This window comes from Protopterus annectens, chromosome 7.part0 (assembly GCF_019279795.1).
Source record: "Protopterus annectens isolate FY-2018-M chromosome 7.part0, PAN1.0, whole genome shotgun sequence".
Taxonomy (NCBI): domain Eukaryota; kingdom Metazoa; phylum Chordata; order Ceratodontiformes; family Protopteridae; genus Protopterus; species Protopterus annectens.
The window spans coordinates 796691988-796711899 of record NC_056739.1 but is presented as its reverse complement, the minus strand read 5'-3'; the positions used below and the strand labels follow the sequence as shown (position 1 = coordinate 796711899).

General features: G+C 42.1%; 1 protein-coding gene across 1 annotated transcript in view; it reads right to left on the bottom strand.

Annotated features, from left to right (window-relative positions):
• Nucleotides 1-19912, bottom strand: part of DNAH2 (dynein axonemal heavy chain 2) — a 6636854-nt gene that overhangs the window by 417498 nt on the left and 6199444 nt on the right. The window lies entirely within an intron of this gene.

The following is a 19912-nucleotide window of genomic DNA, read 5'->3' as shown; positions in this document are numbered from 1 at the left end:
AGCGACTTTGGGTTCATATGTTTCCCAATTAATGGAAGGATAGCTGAAGTAACCCATGAATCGGGTGTTAGGCTGTACTTTAATTGTAAAAATAGGTCTAAATAAACTGTGTGGGCATCTTGGTTCACGGAAGAGGACTTGTAACTGATGATGACCTGAAAGGGGGGGGGGGTCTTACCCATGGCAATTTGGATTTGGAGTAGCTCCATAGAGTTTTCTTGTCTAACCAGTCTAGAGGTGTAATTATCTTTAATGAAGATAGATACTCTGCCTCCTTTGGTTCTCACACCTGTAGTCTAAAAGTGTGGAAGACACTGTAGCCTTGCAAGGCTGGGGTACTTTCTGCAGCCTTGAACCACCAGGTTTCTGTGACCGCACAGACATCAACATCTTCCAGGGAGAGGAGTGCTTCCAGAGAGTGCAGTTTCTGATTTAAACTCCTACCATTTAGCAGCATGATCCTTAGTTTCTTTGCATTTGATATTATCACATCAGAAATTATGATTTTGTGACCTTGCCTAAAAAAGACATTATGGGGGAGGCAAGTGCCTTATCCAGCAACCGAAAGCCCAGAGGTGCCAGGTGAAGACCATCTCTGGCAAAGCAGTGTGGTCTATCCACCATGTCATCACAGGCTGACAGGAAATGGATCCCCCTTAGAATGACACTAGAAACTAAGCCAATTATTGAAGTCAATCATTTTCTTTTTATAATGTGGTATCATCCTAGGCAAGAGTAAAACGCTGCTCAAAGCTAGGGACATACCTGCCTCGGTCACATATTCAGAGAGCTAAATCATGTCTCTCTTCATATAGTCCTGAGAGGTACAGCTCAAGTCGTTCACACCAACATGAACTATGACAGAGTCATAACTGTACTTGCTGTTAAGAGACTTGAGTGCATGTGTGAAATGGCAAATCCTTGCACAAGCCATGCAGTTGACCGTAACCTTCTCCTTGTTCAACCTGATGAGTGAAAGCATGTAGTAGAACAATGGAAGCATTTGCATTCCCTGACACAATAAAAAGGTTAATTAGGAAGATATATGAGGGATCAGAGGTGATACTTAAAATCCTATAATTGTGTCTGAACAGAGAAAAGCTGGCAAGGGTGTCCTCTTTCCCTCTGTTATTTGCACTGTATTTAGAACCACTGACAAAGAAAATAAGAGAATTAATGAAGCTAAAACAAATATAATAGCTGCAAACTATGCACCCAATCATAAATAGTAAAATCCATAAAGTACTTAGGAGTATGGATTAAAAGTGATTTTGTTATGGCAGTTTAGGATATGTTGGAAGAGGCTAAAGAAAAGATAACACAAGAACTGCAAAACGGGAAGCACTGCTGTATGAATATGGACATCAAGATACAAACAGTGAAAATATTTTTAGTCCCTTTAGTTTTATACCCAGCTTAGTAATATTTTATCAACCAGAGAAAAAGTTATGGATATCAATTAATAAAGAGTTGAAGGATTTTATCTTCGAGGGGAAGAGTGCAAGAGTCAAGTATGTTAAGTTGATCCTTCCAACAGAACAAGGTGGTTTTAAGTAACTGTTTTGATGAGGTATTTTGGAGCTGCACAGTAAAGGTACCTAAACACAGTACAAGCAGAAAGCTATAATTCAAAGTGGAAAAGGATGTTGATGAAATAGGAGGGAAACTCGAGAAATATGGAGAGACAGAGTTTGAATGCAGATCCTTAAAGAGAATAACAATAACCATACAGAATACTATATGCAGAAATTAACAGAAAGTATTCTAAGAACTAAGCCAACTAAGGGATAATTGCAATTAGGGGTACAGAGAATAGGCAAGAGGGGGCTGGACAGAACTAACAAAGGAACCAATGTATTGGGAGCAAATAATCAGAAAGGGAAAGGTAATAGAATGGGAAGAGGTCATGAATACATCTGGAATGCAACCTGGAGATTGCCTGCAATATCAATAATTAATATCAGAGTATAGGCAAAGAGAAAGGAATAGGGAGATTCTAAGTAAAAAATAGTACTGGTAGAGTTTTTGCTAGAATGCAGACTACAAGCTGCTGTTAAAAAGGGATAATTAGTTCGGCATACAAAATATTGCATTACAATTACAGGAAGCAATCAATGGAGGTTAGAAAGGATTGGGAAGACAATTCACAAAGCAACAAAGGGAGTGCATATGTATATCACTCAAATATGCAACAAAGTCTAGAAGATTTGGATTTTTGCTTGGATGTGCTTGCACAGGTATTTTCATACCCCAATCAGACTCCAAAGACTCCCCAGGTAGATTGCAAATGTTGGAGATGTGAGTGGGAAGAACAATGTCACTGGAAATATATTTTATGGGAGTGTAATGAGTTGGCAGACTTTAAAAAATTCCCTGCAGACCATTCTGTCAGAAATACTGAGTGAGCAAACTGGTGTAATTAAGGAAATTATTTTTGAGTTGTGATACAGAATTAGAATTGCCTAGACATAGTAAGGCAATGCCGAGTTTAATTCTGGAGGCTGCCAAAAATGCAATTACTAAAAAATGGAAATCAAAGTTTAAACCAGTCTTACTAGAAGCAGTATATATAGTATCAGAGAGAAAACAATTGGAAGGGGGATCTTTAAAAAAAGGGGTAGGAGCAAATTACATAAAAACAATGGGAATTGTGGGAATACATGCAGGATAATGTTTTGGAGGAGGAATGAGGTTTAAGGGAAGATGGGAATTGAATGCACTATGCAATGGCAGATGGACAATGACTGCATAGAAGATTATATGTGAAGTAAAATGTTTGCAACTGAAAATATGTCAATATGGTTTATTTTTATTTTTTATAATTGTATGACTGCCTATGTCATAAGTGCCAATTCACTTGTTTAATACTAAAAAAAAAAAAATAATAAAGGAAGACTAACATTATAAGCCTTGTTAGCCAAGCAAGGTACATCGGATACAAAGTCTTAATTTGAACATACAATAGCTCAAATTTCACAACAGTCAATGCTTCTTATAATTGATCATAAAGAATAATGGAGTGACATATTACCTTTGCCATAACATGCCACAGCAGATTTATGCAATTTTATCTTAAGGTAATTAGAAAAACAGGTATTTGACAACCTACTGAAAAATAGTATTCTTAAAGTCATACTGGCTGTAAAATCCAGAAATATTAAAATGCAGAAATTTACAATGTTTAACTCAGAATACCAATTTATAGCATAATGTATTACTAATGTACACTGTGCCAGTACATAGCCAGTCAACAAACAATATTACTTCCCTAATAAAACTAGGAAATTAAGTATAACATGGGTCCTGCAAAGGGGGGGGGGGGTGCAAGTCCAGTACTCTACATATGTAAGAGAGTAGGTATTTTAATTTCAATATTTTAGGATTTCAAGATTGTACATTCAGTATTATAACTTTCAGCATATTGCCTTTCAGTAATTTCACAATGACCCAAGAAAAACATAAACCTTCAAACTTTTTTAGAGCTCTCTGAAAATAAAAGATTTCCCTGGAATTAAATATAGTAGTCCCCCATTTACACTCAACTGTAGGTTTATAAAGCTACCCAGCTATACAATCAGAGAAAGTAGCTTAAACAGCATAGATCTCAGGAAGGAACCCTAAGGGACTCCAGAAGTAACATATTTCAAAAATAATTGCAATCCCTTAATTTTAGTCCTAAATTCACAAACTGACAGCTAGTTTCTAATTTAACTGATGCGATAAGAGATCTTAGTGGGATTGACTTCTCCAAGTGTTTTGTTTTTTTAATACCATTGTGACACCCACCACTGGCCCAGTAATCAAGGAACCTCAATCTTCACCACTGGCAACGGTGGGGGATGTAAACTGGGAGGATGACAGGTATACACGCAGTATTTCCAGATGCAGCTCTCTGCATCAAGTGCAACTTCCCTTAAGAGCATACAGAGACCACAGTCGATCTGGGGCTGGTTTCTCCATCTTTCTCAAGATCCCCAATAAGACTGCTCACTGGCACAGCTATAGGGTTGAGATCTCAGCTGAGTGGCCAAGCCAAGACCTCCAGCACCCTCTCTGTCCAACCAGTGCTTCGTGTCCCTCCCCAAGTAGCTGACACACACACACACACACACACACACACACACACACACACACACACACACACACACACACACACACACCTGAGAAAGGCTATCGCAGGTTTACTAGCTATGCCCCCTTCTGCCCAGACTATAAAGTAGTTATCAATGCTACCAGCCATGTCCTTAGCAGCTGCTTTAAGGCCCTTAACAAAGGATGTCCAATCTTACTGTGTAATGTTACAATCAATACAAATGGTAGTTTGACCAAGAGCAAGGCTATTAGGAGTGGCCCACGTTGTCACCAAATAAATATGCAAGTACTCTCAAAACTTAAATATGTCTCACAAATATCAGCCACAATGAAAGGTTTAAAAATATTTAATAATAATAAATAATAAAAAAAAGAAAATACTCTTTATATGATCACTGGCTGATGCAGCCAGTCAAAGACAAAATACAAAATGCACTCTCTTTCTTTCTGCGTTCTCAAATTAATATCTCAAATATTGCTTCTGGGATACTTGCAGGATGACATCACTTCTTGTCATATGACTATCAGTTCCCAGCTAAACCCCCATTGCTAGAAACTACCAGCATTTAGCATCTCCCTGTGAAAACACATAAACAAGGGCCAACTTAGACCTTTTGTCAAATGGTGGAAGTCGTAAAATAATTTACATTCCTCCACATGTACAGACAATACAAAAAGCTACTAGTTCTAGTCATTGTGTCTGTTACTGCATTGAAACTGAAAGATAACAGCCTTTTATTACATGGTCATACAGTAATTTAAATTTTCAGCTATTTTCTGAAATTAACCTCCTGTGTTCTAGTTTCCATTATTAAAATATATACATCTAAACAGTTACAATAGTGTATGTACATTTCTGTTCTGAAAAAGTAGGGTAAACTATGGATACATTTTTAAAGCTCAGTACTTTACAACCCTTTTCAACACACACATCTGCACCACCAGTTTGATACAGACATAACTTACATTTGTAACACAAGCATATGAATCATTTGACATTCACAAATGCCGTATAATTATTCACAAAATTCCAGATAGCTGGGCTGGCAGTATCTCTTTCCATGACAACCATGATGGGAATGGGCCCCATTCAGAAGTCAGGGCACAATTGTAGTTCATGAAATTAGAAGTTATGTACCTACCATAACGTTCCATGTTAGTTGTCTTCTCTCGCCTTCTTTCTTGCTGGATGGGTTTGGAGCCGATCCTCGGCTCCGACTCAGCACTTGCTAAGCTCGAGAGCTAATTTTACCAGCTCGAGGCAACCCTATATCCCATGATGCAAGGCGGAGACTACCCAGATCTCGTTTGGTAGCTAAAGAAATAGTAATATTTTCTTCCAACTGAAGAGGAGGAAGAAAAATAACAATACTAAATAACATCATAACCCTTTAGAAAGGATCAACCTAATCTAGTGACACTAGAAGTTGAACACCTAGAAAAAGGGAATGACCTCTTAATAGAAGATGCATAATCTTCCTGGTCTGACCAGGCTAGGGGGATGGAGGGCGGGACGCAAGAAAGAAGGCGAGAGAAGACAACTAACATGGAACGTTATGGTAGGTACATAACTTCTAAATGTTAAGTTGTCAATCTCGCCTTCATTCTTGCTGGATGGGACCGCGTCCCTAGCACCTCTATCCTGGGTGGCTCAATGGAACAGACTCTTGAGAACGGTGGAACCAAAATTCGCTCTGTCTCTGGAGGCCAAGTCTAATTTGTAATGTGAAACAAAGGTATGAGGAGAGGCCCATGTGGCTGCTGCACAAATAGTGGCTATTGGAAGTCTAGCTTGAAAAGCTGTAGATGTAGCTAGAGCTCTGGTAGAATGGGCTTTTGGCTTAGAAATCAACTCTTTGCCACTGAGCTGATAAATGTAAGTGATCACAGAAGACAGCCATCTAGATAAAGTTACCTTGGAAACTGGAAGGCCTTTCCTGTTCTCTGCATAGGATAGAAACAGTTGATCAGATTTCCTAAAAATTTTAGTTTTGTCCAGATAATATCTGAGCTAGCGGTGAACATCAAGACAATGTAACTTTTGTTCCACTCTATCAGAATAATTCGGGAAAAACACTGGAAGATCAATGGATTGATTTAGATTCATCTGCGATGCCACTTTTGGTAAGAAAGATGGATTAGTCCTTAGAGATACCCTATCTTTGTGGAATATTAAATAGGGAGGACGAATGCAGAGAGCATGAAGCTCAGATACTCTCCTGGCAGAAGTAATGGTGACTAGAAAAAGTGTCTTCCAAGAAAGCAATTTCAAAGAACAGGCAGCTGCAGGTTCAAAAGGGGGAAGAATCAAGGATGTTAAAATTAAATTTAGATCCCACTGTGGTGGGGGGGTCTCTAATCGGAGGTTTCAGTAAAAAGATACCTCGAAGGAATGCCTTGCAAAGTTTATGTGACATAATGTTGTGGTCCAAAAGGCCTATATGAAAATTTGAAATGGCTGCCAGTTGAACTTTCACTGTGGAAGAAGAGGATCCTGAATGAAAAATCTCAGCTAGGAAGTCCAATACCGAATGAATTGGAGCAGTATAGGGGTCTATGTTCCTAGCTTTTGCCCAGAAAGAGAAACGTCGCCATTTACTAGTGTAGATCTTTCTGGTAGAAGATTTTAGGGAAGCTACTATGATATCCCGTACAGGATTAGAAATCATAGGAAGCCTGGCTAAGGATGGAAGTGGAGCAACCAAGCAGTGAGGTTGAGAGAAGGTATGGATTGGTGCAGTTGACCCGACTGGTGGGTCAGAAGATCTGGAACCGGGTCCAGATGCCATGACTGTACCAAGAGATAATGATGTAGGAATGGAAACCATATCTGTCAAAGCCAATAAGGGGCAATGAGAATCAACTTGGCTCTCAAAGCGGTTGCTTTCTGAATTAGCTGAGGTATCAGTGGAAAAGGGGGAAAAGCATAAAGAAGTCTCCGGGGCCAATCTTGGGTTAGAGCGTCTCTGGGGGGATGGCCTGGAAGGGGGAAGAGAGAGAAGAAGTCTGGGCATTTGCTGTTTTGAGGTGTAGCGAAAAGGTCACAGCAAGGAAGGCCCCACTTCTGAAAAATCTCTTCCGTCACTGATTGTTTGAGAGACCACTCGTGAGGAATGAGAATAGCTCTGCTCAATCTGTCCGCTATGATGTTGGATTTCCCGGGGATGTGCATTGCTATCAGAAACCGGTGAGAAGAGATTGCCCATTGCCAAAGTCTGAGAGCCTCTCGACACAGTGGATAGGACTTGGTTCCGCCCTGTTTGTTTATATACCACACTACGGACATATTGTCCGTTTGGATTGCAATAGTTCCCAGGGGAAGAGAGTCGTTGAGGGCTTGCCACGTTAAAAGCACCGCTCTCATCTCCAGGACATTTATGTGCAGATGGTACTCGAAAGGTTGCCAAGTGCCATGGACCATTCTGCCCTGATAATGCCCCCCCCTCCCGATCAGGGAGGCGTCCGATGTAACCGTGGCAACCGGGGCAAGAGGAACAAAAGGACTGCCTTGATGGACTTGAGGGGACGATATCCACCAAGTCAGATGCCTTTTGTAAGTTGGAGTTACTATGATCTCGTGACACATGGAAAGTTGTTGAAAAGACCATTGGGTGAATAGCATCCATTGTAGAAGATGCATGTAAAAGCGGGCAAGGGGAAGAAGTGTTATGGCTGCCGCCATAAGACCCAATACCTTCAGAGCAAATCTGGCCTGAATTTTGTTGCTGAGAAGAATCACCTGGACGTGTCTTTGAATGTCCAAGATCCTTTGGTCTGTTAACTTTGCTGAAAGTTGTATGGTGTCCAATCTTGCGCCTATAAAAGTAATAGATTGACAAGGCGACAAGGCAGATTTTTCGAAATTTATAGAAATTCCTAGCCCTCTGCAAATGTGAATGGTGTAATCTCTGGCTTGGAGAAGCTGATGCCTGGTGGTGGCAGTGAGGAGCCAGTTGTCTAGATATGGAAACACCTGGAATCCTTGACGTCTCAGGTGAGCCGTAACCACTTCCATACATTTGGTGAACACTCTGGGAGCTGTAGTGAGTCCAAAGGGCAGGGCTCTGAATTGGAAGTGACTGGTCCCCAGCCGAAAGCGGAGAAATCTTCTGGATCGTCTGTGAATTTTTATGTGATAGTACGCATCCTGAAGATCTATCGAGCACATCCAATTGTCCTTGCCCAGAAAGGGCAGAATGGACTGAAGCGTGACCATCCGGAATCTTGATTTCTTTACAAACTTGTTTAGTTTGCCCAGATCTAATATTGGTCTCCAGTACCCTGTCTTTTTTGGAACTAAAAAGAACCTTGAGTAGATTCCGGATCCTATTTGGTCCGCTGGGACTGGCTGGATGGCTCTTTTTACTAGCAGTTTTGATATTTCTAGTACTGCTAGTTTCCTTAGACCGGGTGGAAAGTCTGGAAGAGTTCCTTTTTGTTGAATTGGGGTTTGAATAAAGGGAATTTTGTAACCCTCGGATATAATCGACTGTACCCATTTGTCTTGAGAAAGGGAAAGCCAGGCTATTGGGTACAGCGATAATTTTCCCCCCGACTGCCTCCGAAGGCGGACAATCGGGCAACATCTCAGGGATGCTGGAAGGGTTTGTCAGAAAGAGGCTCTCTGCTACCCTGATTTTGCGGACCCCCTCTGCCCCTAGGGCGGCATCTATTATTGTTACCCACTCTGCCTCTGGGGGTAAACTGACTTCGTGCATCAGGCGTGACTCCTTGAGATTTGCGGAACCACATTTTCCCTCCCTTCTGTCCTTTGGGGTAAGGTCTTAAAGGGGTGGAGAAATGGACTCCTACAGCAGAAAGAGTCTTGCCATCTTGTTCGCATCTAGTCAAAGTGTCTTTCACTTGAGGTCCGAACAAGGTCGAACCATCGAAGAGAGAGTTTGTGAAGGATGCCTTGAAGGGGTCTGCAAAATTACAAAGCCATATCCAGGACTGACGCCTTAAAGCCACTCCTGTGCCTGCGGTCCTACTCGCTCCATCGGCGGCATAAGAAATGAGCCGCATGAAGGAGTTAACAATGGAGTTAAGGATTCCTAGCTGTGAGCTAATCTTATCCTGAGACCCAGCAGCTGACGGATCCTGTAAAACTTCTCCCAACTCTTTAAGAACATCTCTTTGAAGGCGGGTGAAGTGGCATAAGTAGTTCAGCGATCTCATGGCAAAAGTCGCTGAAGAAAAAATCCGCTTGCCGTACCTGTCCATAGTCCTAGAGTCCTTGTTAGGAGGATGGACAGGTACTGAAGGATCAGCTAGTTCCTTCTTGGTGGCAGCAGCCACCACCATGGCATCAACTGGGACACCCTTTGTTAAATATTGTCTATCTGGTGAGGCTGTAATGAATTTTGAAGGCCTCCTAGGGAAAGGTTCCACCGAATCCGGAGCCATCCACGCCTTCCGAGCCACTACCTCCAAAAGAGGGTCGAAAGGCGGAGACACCCTGGAGGTGGAGGGTCGAGATCCGAATGCCTCCAGGTATACTGACTCATCCTCGGAAGGATTAAGGGAGGGCCAGTTCCCCCTCTGCTTAAGGAGTTCAAGGATGTCTGAGAATGAGACATCCTCTCAGAGGATGACCTTGGGGATCCCTCCGACTCATCCAGGTCAGTATCAGATGTAGTAGACTCAGGGGAGTCTAGATGTTTCCTCTTACATGTCCTCTTACGCGGGGGTTCACCTGACGGATCAGGAGAAGCCTCGGAAGAGGAAGCTATTCCCAATGGGGAAACCTGAGGCGTTGGATCTCTGGGTCCGGGAGCAAGAGAGTGGGAAGAGACGTCAGCAGGCACTGTAGTGGGAGGAGCTGATGGAACTGTCCGTTGACTAAGCCCAGGGGCTAGTACACTCCTCATCACCTCGAAGGCCCCCCCATCAGAGAGACCAGAAAGTTCCCGCTCCGAAGAGATAGGAACCCCAGGCCTCACCGAGAGGGAAGGCTCCGAGGCAGATGTCAGGGCCGAGCTCACCAATGCCGAAGCTCCGAGAGGGAGAACAGGGTCGGACAAGGGTCCGATGCCACTCGTCCCCTTGGAGCCGATGAGAGAGACCAGACGCCCGGATCCCTCCAATGAAGGCCTCAAGGAGGAAATCGGAGCAGAGGACGACGGAGCCGAAAGGGGTGGTATCGGCTCCGAAGCTACAACGGTGACGGTTCTGAGGAGCTCCGGCTCCGAGCTCTGTAAGAGAGTCGAAGGAGGAATGTTTGGTGGATGTGAAATAGCTACCGTCTGTTGAGATGGGCTGTGGAGTATTTGGGCCAATGCCTGAGACTTAATAGTCTACTCACCACTCTCTCGAGGTCGTGATCAGACAGCCTGGATGACTGAGAAGAACGGCTCTGATGGCTCCGCTCTGAGAGCAGGGGTGATCTCGGAGCCGAATGTATGGACTCTACTGAAGGGGATCGAGATCTTTTTTTTGAGATTGATGGAGCCAACGGAGCCGAAGATACGTTGGCTCCAGCCGGAGCCGACACAATGTCTAGATTGGGCAGTATCGGCGCCGGATGGAGCCGATACTAAGACTACTAAGGTGGAAGGATCGGCTCCGGCAGGAGCCGATCTTGACCCTGGTGAGGGTGAACCAGAAGCCGACGGCTTGGAACTCTCAGCCGAAGCCTTAACAGGTTTCGAGGGCTTCCCTGGCGCCGACTAAGTCGGGGAGCTCTCGGGCTTTAATAAGCCCCTTAATATCAGCTTATTTCTTCGCTCCTGCAGGACTCTTGGGCTGAAGGCATGACAGATAGTACAAGAGTCCTGCAGGTGCAAAGGTCCCAGGCAATAAACACAAGAAGTGTGACCGTCTGTCAGAGACATCTTCTGACAGCACGAGTCACACTTCTTGAAGCCTGAGACCTTAGTGTCCTTCGACATAACTGTGTCGAGGAAACACAATACACTAACACACACAAAAACACCCAATCCAACAATTTAAAATAAACAGGGATAACACACAGTCATACACAAACAATCCCTGACAGGAAAAAAATTTAGGGAGGGGAAGGCCTAAGGCCTAAGCTAGGGAAAGGGGATAAATAACTCGAAAAAAAAGGGAACACTAACGGGAATAGGGTTAAAGTAAGCATTAAGGTTAACAAAAAAATATATATATAAATTTAAAGGGGGGTAGACGAAAGTCTCAAATCTATTCACTTACCTGGAGCTGGTAAAAGAAGGCACCTCGTTAGCGAAGCGGCAAACGAGATCTGGGTAGTCTCCACCTTGCATCATGGGATATAGGGCTGCCTCGAGCTGGTAAAATTAGCTCTCGAGCTTAGCAAGTGCCGAGTCGGAGCCGAGGATTGGCTCCGAACCCATCCAGCAAGAATGAAGGCGAGATGGACAACTTAACATTTAGTATTATGTCAGTCTTAGATGTTAGCCAAGAATGATCTTATCAGCACCCAGAATGAGCCCAGTAATTCATATGGGGCTACATATACTGCTATCATATTTAATCACAATTGTAAATTCTTTTTTATTAGCCCTGTTGCTCAGTTTACTCCTGGAACTGTATGGGTATCTTTCTTTGACATTGCTCTAGTTTTTGCTTGACCTGGTATTTTATCACTTTGTGTCTTTCTGTACACAAGTCACTGTAATGATTGGTTGTAGCAATTTTAATGATCAACTCTGTTTTGTCTCACATTTATTTTTTAACTGTTGGTAATGGGTGATCCATGTGATAGATGTCATCATTCTCTATAATGCTTTTAGTTCATGTTTCCAATCAGCAACTTCTCTATTTCAGTGTTTGCACAATCCCCAATGCAACAGTCTTGCCACATTATTGTGTTTTCAGTACATATGCCCTCTGCCATAAATGTATCACAGCCAGCAGCAAGATGTGCAACTTGTTTCCTGTCCTGTTTTCCAGGACTTGCATTTGTTGGTTTTGCCAAGATTTTCACTGGACATTATAAACCAATGTACATTCAGTCCGCTATCCTAAGCTGTCATTATTAGCCTTTCATCTCTTGGTTTCAATTTGCCTCTCCTTAATCATCCTTGTTTCAAATCTTGGTCAACAACACATTCTCACTATAGGACAGCAAATCATAAAGTAAATGGAAATGTTGTGTGGACAAAAATAACTAACTAAGGTCTATAAGAATAACTGAGCATTATTCCAGTACAGTCATAGAAACAAACTAAATTACTAAAACAAGGTATTTAAGGTATAACTTCAAGCTTATAATTACTAAGTACATCCAGTCCACAAAATATTTAAATGATAACCTCTCAAATATTTTATACAAAATGTAACAAAGTCTAATTGGTCAACAATTAGTAGGGTAATTCTTACTACTACTACCCTTAAAAAGTGACATTACTTTTAGCCTTTTTATGAACTGCAGGAACACATCTGTTACTTGGCTACTTATTTGAAATTTTTTACCAAGGAAGACTATTGTTCTAAATGGAATAAAAAGAAGTTATGTACCTACCATAACGTCCCATGTGAGTTGCCCATCTCGCCCTTTATTCCTCACTGATGGGTTCGGAACCAATCCCCGGTTCTGACTCGGCAGCACTTTCTAATGCTCGAGGTCTTCAAGCTAGCTCGTGGCTCCATCCCTATCCCATGATGCTATAGGGCATTCCCCAGATCTTGTTTGTTGATGTTCTATTTTTATATAAAAAAAAATAGATATCTAAACCAAGTATATGCCTTTACCAGACTTAGAATAGGGTCAAAGAACAATAGCCAAAAGGAAAAAACACCTCTCGTTTTCCCAGAAATCAAAGAAGGGGGTTAGGTGGGTGGGATGTAAGAATGAAGGGCGAGATGGACAACTCACATGGAACGTTATGGTAGGTACATAACTTCTTTATGTGAAGTTTTCCTACCTCACCTTCATTCTTGACTGATGGGACAGCATCCCTAACACCTTTCTTCTTGGGTGGCTCAAGGGAGTATATTCTTCAGAAAAGTGGAACCAAAACAGGCCCTGTCCCTGGAGGCCATGTCTACTTTGTAATGAGTGATAAAGGTATGAGGCTTAACCCATGTAGCTACTGCACAAATAGTATCTATGGGAAGCCTAGCATGGAATGCACAGGAAGTAGATACTGCCCTTGTTGAATGAGCTTTGATCTCTTGTGGCAGTTCTTTATTTGCTGAATTATATACAAACAAAATGCATTGAGACAGCCAGTTTGATAAAGTAGTTTTTGCTACTGGAAGACCTTTTTTATTTTCTGAGTAGGATACAAAAAGTTGATCAGATTTTCTAAAGTCTTTTGTTCTATGTAGGTAGAACAGCAGTTTTCTATTAACATCCAACTGATGTAGCATGTATTCTGCCTTATTGCCGTACTGGTAGGTCAGTAGATTGACTGAGGTTATATTCTGAGCATATTTTGGATAAAAGGGGTGGATTTGTCAGGAGTGACACTGTATCAATGTGAAACAGCATGTATGGAGGTTTACTGGACAAGGCTTGCAATTCAGATACTCTCCTGGCTGATGTGATAGCCACTAGAAAGGCAGTTTTCCAGGTTAGAAATTTCAAGTCACATGATGATGCAGGTTCAAATGGGGGAAGAATTATTTTGGACAAAAGAAAGTTGAGATTCCATGGTGGTAATGGTGGTCTTATATATGGCCTTAATAGATTTGTGCCTCTTAGGAAGGCTTTTTGCCAGCCTGTGAGAGATTATACTTGAATCTCCATTGCCAATATGAAAATTTGAGATAGCTGCTAATTGAACTCTAATAGTAGCTGCTGCAGCTCCTTCATTAAAACATTTAGTCAAAAATTCTAGTATAGATGACATGCGCCCTGAATATGGATCAATATGATTTTGTGTAGCCCAGGTAGAAAATCTCTTCCATTTACTGAGGTGCAATTTCCTGGTAGATGATTTGTGAGAAGATATCAGAATATGTTGAACTGCAGATGAAAGATTTTGTGACCTGGGAATTTAGGGAATCGGAGCAGCCAAGCTGTCAAAATATGGGTGGAAAGAGAGGGATGATAAGCCCCTGAAGAATGTACCAGGAGATCTGGTACTGGGTCCAGGATCCAAGGCTTTTTCTGTAGATGAGGCTGTAGGAAGGGAAAACAAATTTGACGACGCCAGTATGGCACTATCAGGATTAATGACCCTCCAGCGAACTGGCTTTCTGAAGTACCTTGGGTATTAGTGGAAGAGGGGGAAAAGCATAAAGGAGACCCAGGGGCCAATCGTGTACAGGTGATTCCCCCGGTGGGGGGATAAGGGCAAAGTAACAGCTGCATTTTGTGTTCGTGGACGTGGCAAAGAGATAGCAGCAAGGCTGGCCCCATTTGCAAAAAATCATTTCCGCCACTTCTTGCTTCAGGGACCATTCGTGGGGCATTAGAATTGCCCTGGTGAGTTTGTCCCCAATCACGTATTTCCAAAGGATGTGTGTTGCTATTAGAAAGTGCTGGGATGAGGTCGTCCACTGCCATATTCTGAGGGCCTCTAGACAAAGGGGGTAAGACTTGGTTCCTCCTTGTTTATGTACCATACGACTGACATGTTGTCCACCTGGATTGCAGTTGTTCCAAGAGGAAAACAGTGTTGAAATATTTGCAACGCCAATAGCACTGCTCTCATCTCCAATACATGTGCAGGTGAGCCTCGTGTTCTTGCCAAGTGCATTGGGCTGTTTTTCCCTGATAATGCTCCCCCCCACCCTATCTGGGAAGCATCCGTGGTCACTGTGGCTAATGGGGAGGTAAAGTGAAAGGACGACCTATGGTGACTTGATCTGAATTTAGCCACCAGGTTAGGCCTCTTTTGCAAGAGTCTGTCAAAATTATCTAGTATGACATCGATAGTTCCTGCATGGACCACTGGGTAAAAAGAAGCCATTGGAGAATTCTCACATGCATTCGAGCTAGGGGGAGTATGGTGACTGTTGCTGCCATTGTCTCTAAGACTTTGAGAACAGTTCTTGCTTGGACTCTCATTCTCGAAAGCAGGTTTTGGATTTGTGTCCAAAGGGTTTGGATCCCTTCTTGTGGAAGAGTTACCATCATTGTGACAGAGTTTAGTTCTGCGCCTATAAAGACAATATGCTGAGACGGCAATAAGGTAGATTTTTCGTAGTTGATTGTGTCCCCTAGTTAAGTACACAGATCCAAAGTGCTGTCTCTTGCTTGCAGCTTGGTGGTGGGGGGAGCCAGTCGTCTAAGTATGGAAACACCTGGAATCCTGCACATCTCAGATGAGCTGTAACCACTGCCATACATTTGATGAACACTCTGGAGGCTGTAGTGAGCCCAAAGGGCAGTGCTCGGAAATGGTAGTGACTGGCTGTCCATTTTTATGTGGTAGTACACATCCTGGAGGTCTATGGAGCACATCCAATTGTCTTTTCCCAGAAAGGAAAGTATTGCCTGTAGCGTGACCATCTGGAACCTTTTCATTTTTACTGATTTAATGTGCTGAGATCAAATATTGGCCTCCAGTCCCTTGTTTTCTTTGGAAATAAAAAGAATCTTGAGTAAGTCCTGGATCCTATCTGGTCTGCGGGGACTGGTTGGATAGCTCTTTTTTCTAGCAACTTTTGAATTTCGGTTGTTGCCTGATTCCTGCGACTGGGTGGAATGTCCGGAATTCTTCTCATGGTTGGGCGAGGGATGGAAAAGGGAACAGAGTAACCTCTGGATATGATCTTTTGTACCCAGATGCCTTTTGTTATTTTTAGCCAGGCGTCTGGGTACACAGACAAGCTCCCACCCAACTGCCTCCAGTGTGGAGCAGTCGGGCTTCCTTTCGGGAACACTGGAAGGGCTTGCCGAAGAAAGATTCCCAGTCGCCCTGATTTTGTATCCCCCTCTGCTGCATAGCCAACGTCCTCCATTACTCCCCCCCTTCTACCCCTGTGTCTTGAAAGGCTCTCTGGGATTTATTAAACCACATCTTTCCAACCTTTTGAACCTTAGGATAGGGTCTTGAAGGAATAGAAAAACGGACTCCAATGGCAGAGAGAGTTCTTCCCTTCCTGCTCACACCTGGTCAGTGTTTCTTTAATTTTGGGTCCAGAAAGTATCGAGCCATCAAAAGGGGTGCTGATGAAGGATGACTTGAAAGTTTCCACAAATGAATAGAAGCGCATCCAGGAATGTCTCCTAAGGGCAATTCCAGAACTCACTGATCTGCTTGCTCCATCAGCCGCATTTGAAATAAGCCTCATGGAAGAGTTGACTACTGAGTTTAGGGTGGCGAGCTGGGAAGTTACCTTATCTGAGACTCCCACAGCTAAATCACCTTGGAGAACATCTCCAAGTTCCTTTAGGATCTCTCTCTGTAATCTTGTAAAGTGAGTTAGGTATTTCAGGGACCGCAGTGTAAAGGGCACTGACGAGAACATGTGCTTCTCATACCTGTCCATCGTACTTCTGGGGAGGTTCCCAAAGAGAAAGGCTCACCCTGTGGGGCCTCATGAGGCTCTGGATCTCTACGTTGTGGGCCAGATTGTGCAATGGCTGGAACTGAAGCCCTAAGAGAAGGAATGGTAGGGTCTGATATACTGGATGCCTGTGGGGACAAAGCTCTCCTCATGACTGCAAAGGCCCCTCTCCCATGACCTGAGGAGAACTCTGTCTCTGAGGAATGAGAAGCCCCCACCTGGAGCCACAAGAGATGGCTCCAAGGTCAAGGTAGGAGCCGAACTCATCTGAACCGAAGCTCTGAGAGGTAAAGTTGGAACCGATAAAAACTCGGTCTGGCAATCCCCGACCGGAGAGTGTCGGCCCCTAGACACCTCAGTCGGGATCGATGTAGTTCGAGAGGTAGGAGCCGAAGAAACTGAAGTTGGTCTCGGTGCCGTGGGATACACAACTATCAGCTCTACACATCCCGGCTCCAAAGTTACAGTAGGGGTTGGAGTAGGAATCAAAGTAGGGAGAACTGGTATAGTCAGATCAGAAGCCTGACAGGTCGCTTCTGCAAAATTTTTGATACAGCCGGTGTCCACAAAAGCTTCTGAACCAAGCGATCCATATCCAAATCAGACAAACTTCTGGACGAAAGAGAGGATGGTGCTAGTGATGCTACAGACTGTAGAAATGGGGCTCCAAGCGTAGGAGACACTGGATCTAAAACAGGTGATCGGCTCCTAGCTCTGACTACCATCAGCCTCGACACAGATGGAGCCAAGGTAGACGTCTGATTAGAGGTTGTTTGTTCCAAAACTTTTTGAATCTTATTTGATGGCTCCAAACCATCTGATGAGGCAGGAGGCGGTCTCTTTGAGCCCTTGTCAGACTTAGGTGAAGAGTTCTTTTTTGAAGTAGTTTGACCCTTATCCAAATCCTCAGCAAAGGAAGACTTTAGCAAACCCTTCAGAATTAACTTGTTCTTTTGCTCTTGTAACACCCTCGAGCTGAAAGAATGACAAATGGAACAACTCTCCTGCAAATGCAGGGCTCCTAAACAGTATACACATTCAATATGACCATCAGTAATCGACATCTTTTGTGAGCATTTTGGACATTTTTTAAATCCTGAGACCTTGGTCTCCTTAGTATCTTTTGTTTGTTTACTAGCCATTACCAACAAAAAACATGATCAACAGAAGATATAAGCCTTCTAATTTAAACAGGCTGTCAGCTCTTTAAGAAAAAGGGAAGCGCAATTCATAGTACTGCACCTGAAAAGCAATGTTAACAAAGACAATGCGTAAATGATGATAAGCCTCTAATTAAAACGGGTTGACAACAAAATCTACCTAACTATATATATATATATATATATATATATATATTTACATATATATATATATATATATATGTATATATATATATATATATATATATATATATATATATATATATATAAATTCACACTATAATATATAGAAAAAAAGAACACAAGTTATAGCCCCCTACTAATGATGGGCAATTCTTATGAATACTGGAACACACAGTAAAGCCTCAAAAAACGGTCACTGAGGAAAAGAGTTCAAAACACACACGCACATGCCAAAGCCTTAAAACACAGCTACAAGTTTAAGATTAATATACAAGTTTAAGATTAATAACCAGAAAAAAAACAGTTATCTAACAATTCACTACAGTTAGATAGTAAATGTCTTCTAATCTAAGTATGAACGAAGAAAAAACACAGCTATAAGGGAAAGGCCTGTACAAAGCCAACTAGCCAAAAAGTTATATCAAAGAGAAAAACAGAAGTAACAAAAGCGTTACATTACGCGATAAAGAGAATAACACTCTCTAAACTATAAACTGCAAATATATATAGAAAACTTTAAGACTAAATATCAGAAAAAACAGTAAAACATAGCCAGAGCTAGCTTGCGACAACCCGATTCGTTTCAGCGGCAAATGAGATCTGGGGAATGCCCTACAGCATCATGGGATAGGGAAGACCTTGAGCTTTAGAAAGTGGTGCTGAGTCGGAACATAGGATCAATTTCGAACCCATTAGTCAAGAATGAAGGTGAGATAGGACAACTTCACATCATCAGTTTCAGTCTGGAAGTACAGAACATGACAAAATAGAAGTATACAAGATATTAAAATGAAACAAAAAATGTCAAAGTTGAATAAATTCAAACATGAAATGTAATACAGCTCCGTAACATACAAAAGGTGGTATAAAATAGTTTACTGCAGCACTTCATGTAATATTACACATTTATACATGTACACTGAACACACACACACACACACACACATATATAAATATATATATAAAGTGTTTACTACACAGACAACACTGAATGAAAACAAAACAGCACTATCATTTCAATCAAAACTAGACTAGTGCTACTTTTATCTTTACTAACATAACTTTGCAATAACCCTCTGTACTTGAAAGACTAACATAAACCTCAAGGATAAATATATCAGTCAAAATTACTTAAAGGACCCATATATTTTTCAAACGTGAAAGCTAACATTTCTAAAATATCAGAAAGATCACTGAAATTAAGCTTATTATACGAAACACATTTTAATTGATATGCAGAGTTACTTCTATTTCTGACTTGTACAACCATTCCATATAGACGGCTTCTACCTTCAAATACTTAGGATTATGGCTTGATCAGTGAATAACCTTACATTTACACACAGACAAAATGAAAGCCAAAATAAACTCTCCCTCTTCTATCCCAACAAGCCAGAGCAGCCATTGGCAAAGGAGTTCTCCTTTTTCAACCTGAAAATGGACTTCCAATTTTTGTTTCTGCCTCCAAGAAAAATATTGCCACACTCTAGAATTTTTGTGTTGCACTGTTCCAATCATGGTGAAAGGCTCCAGGGATGTGCACTTTTTGTTAGTTTGCATTAGCCATACCCCGAGAGTGTTAACTTGCAAGCAGCTTTCTCCAGCTTGATCACTATAGCACTCACTCTGCTGTAATGCTAGTGTTCTTTGAATAATTTCCTCAAAATGCATAAAGCAAGCTTACTAGAAACAGGATCATGCAGTGTGTTATGTGTTTCTGAATCCTGGCCAGTGTCCCATAAAAGACTAACACATTGGATATTAGTATAATTAGCCTTAGAAAATTTACAGAATTCATAAAGAAGTCTTTTTTCCTGCTAAACTCTCCTGCATGACTTGTATTCAGTACAATGTATGAGCACAGGATCATATATACTTTCCACTACATTGGGGAGATCAGTAGAAGCCCGCCCACTTTGATTGGACAATGATCACTCACTCCTTCTCTCTAAAGGAATCCAGATCAAGTACAGAATGATTAGTACACAATACAACAGCTGACAAATCATTATCCTGGATGAACACCTCTCTGTCAGAAAGAGAGACTTTAATGATCTGTGGATTACAGTAGC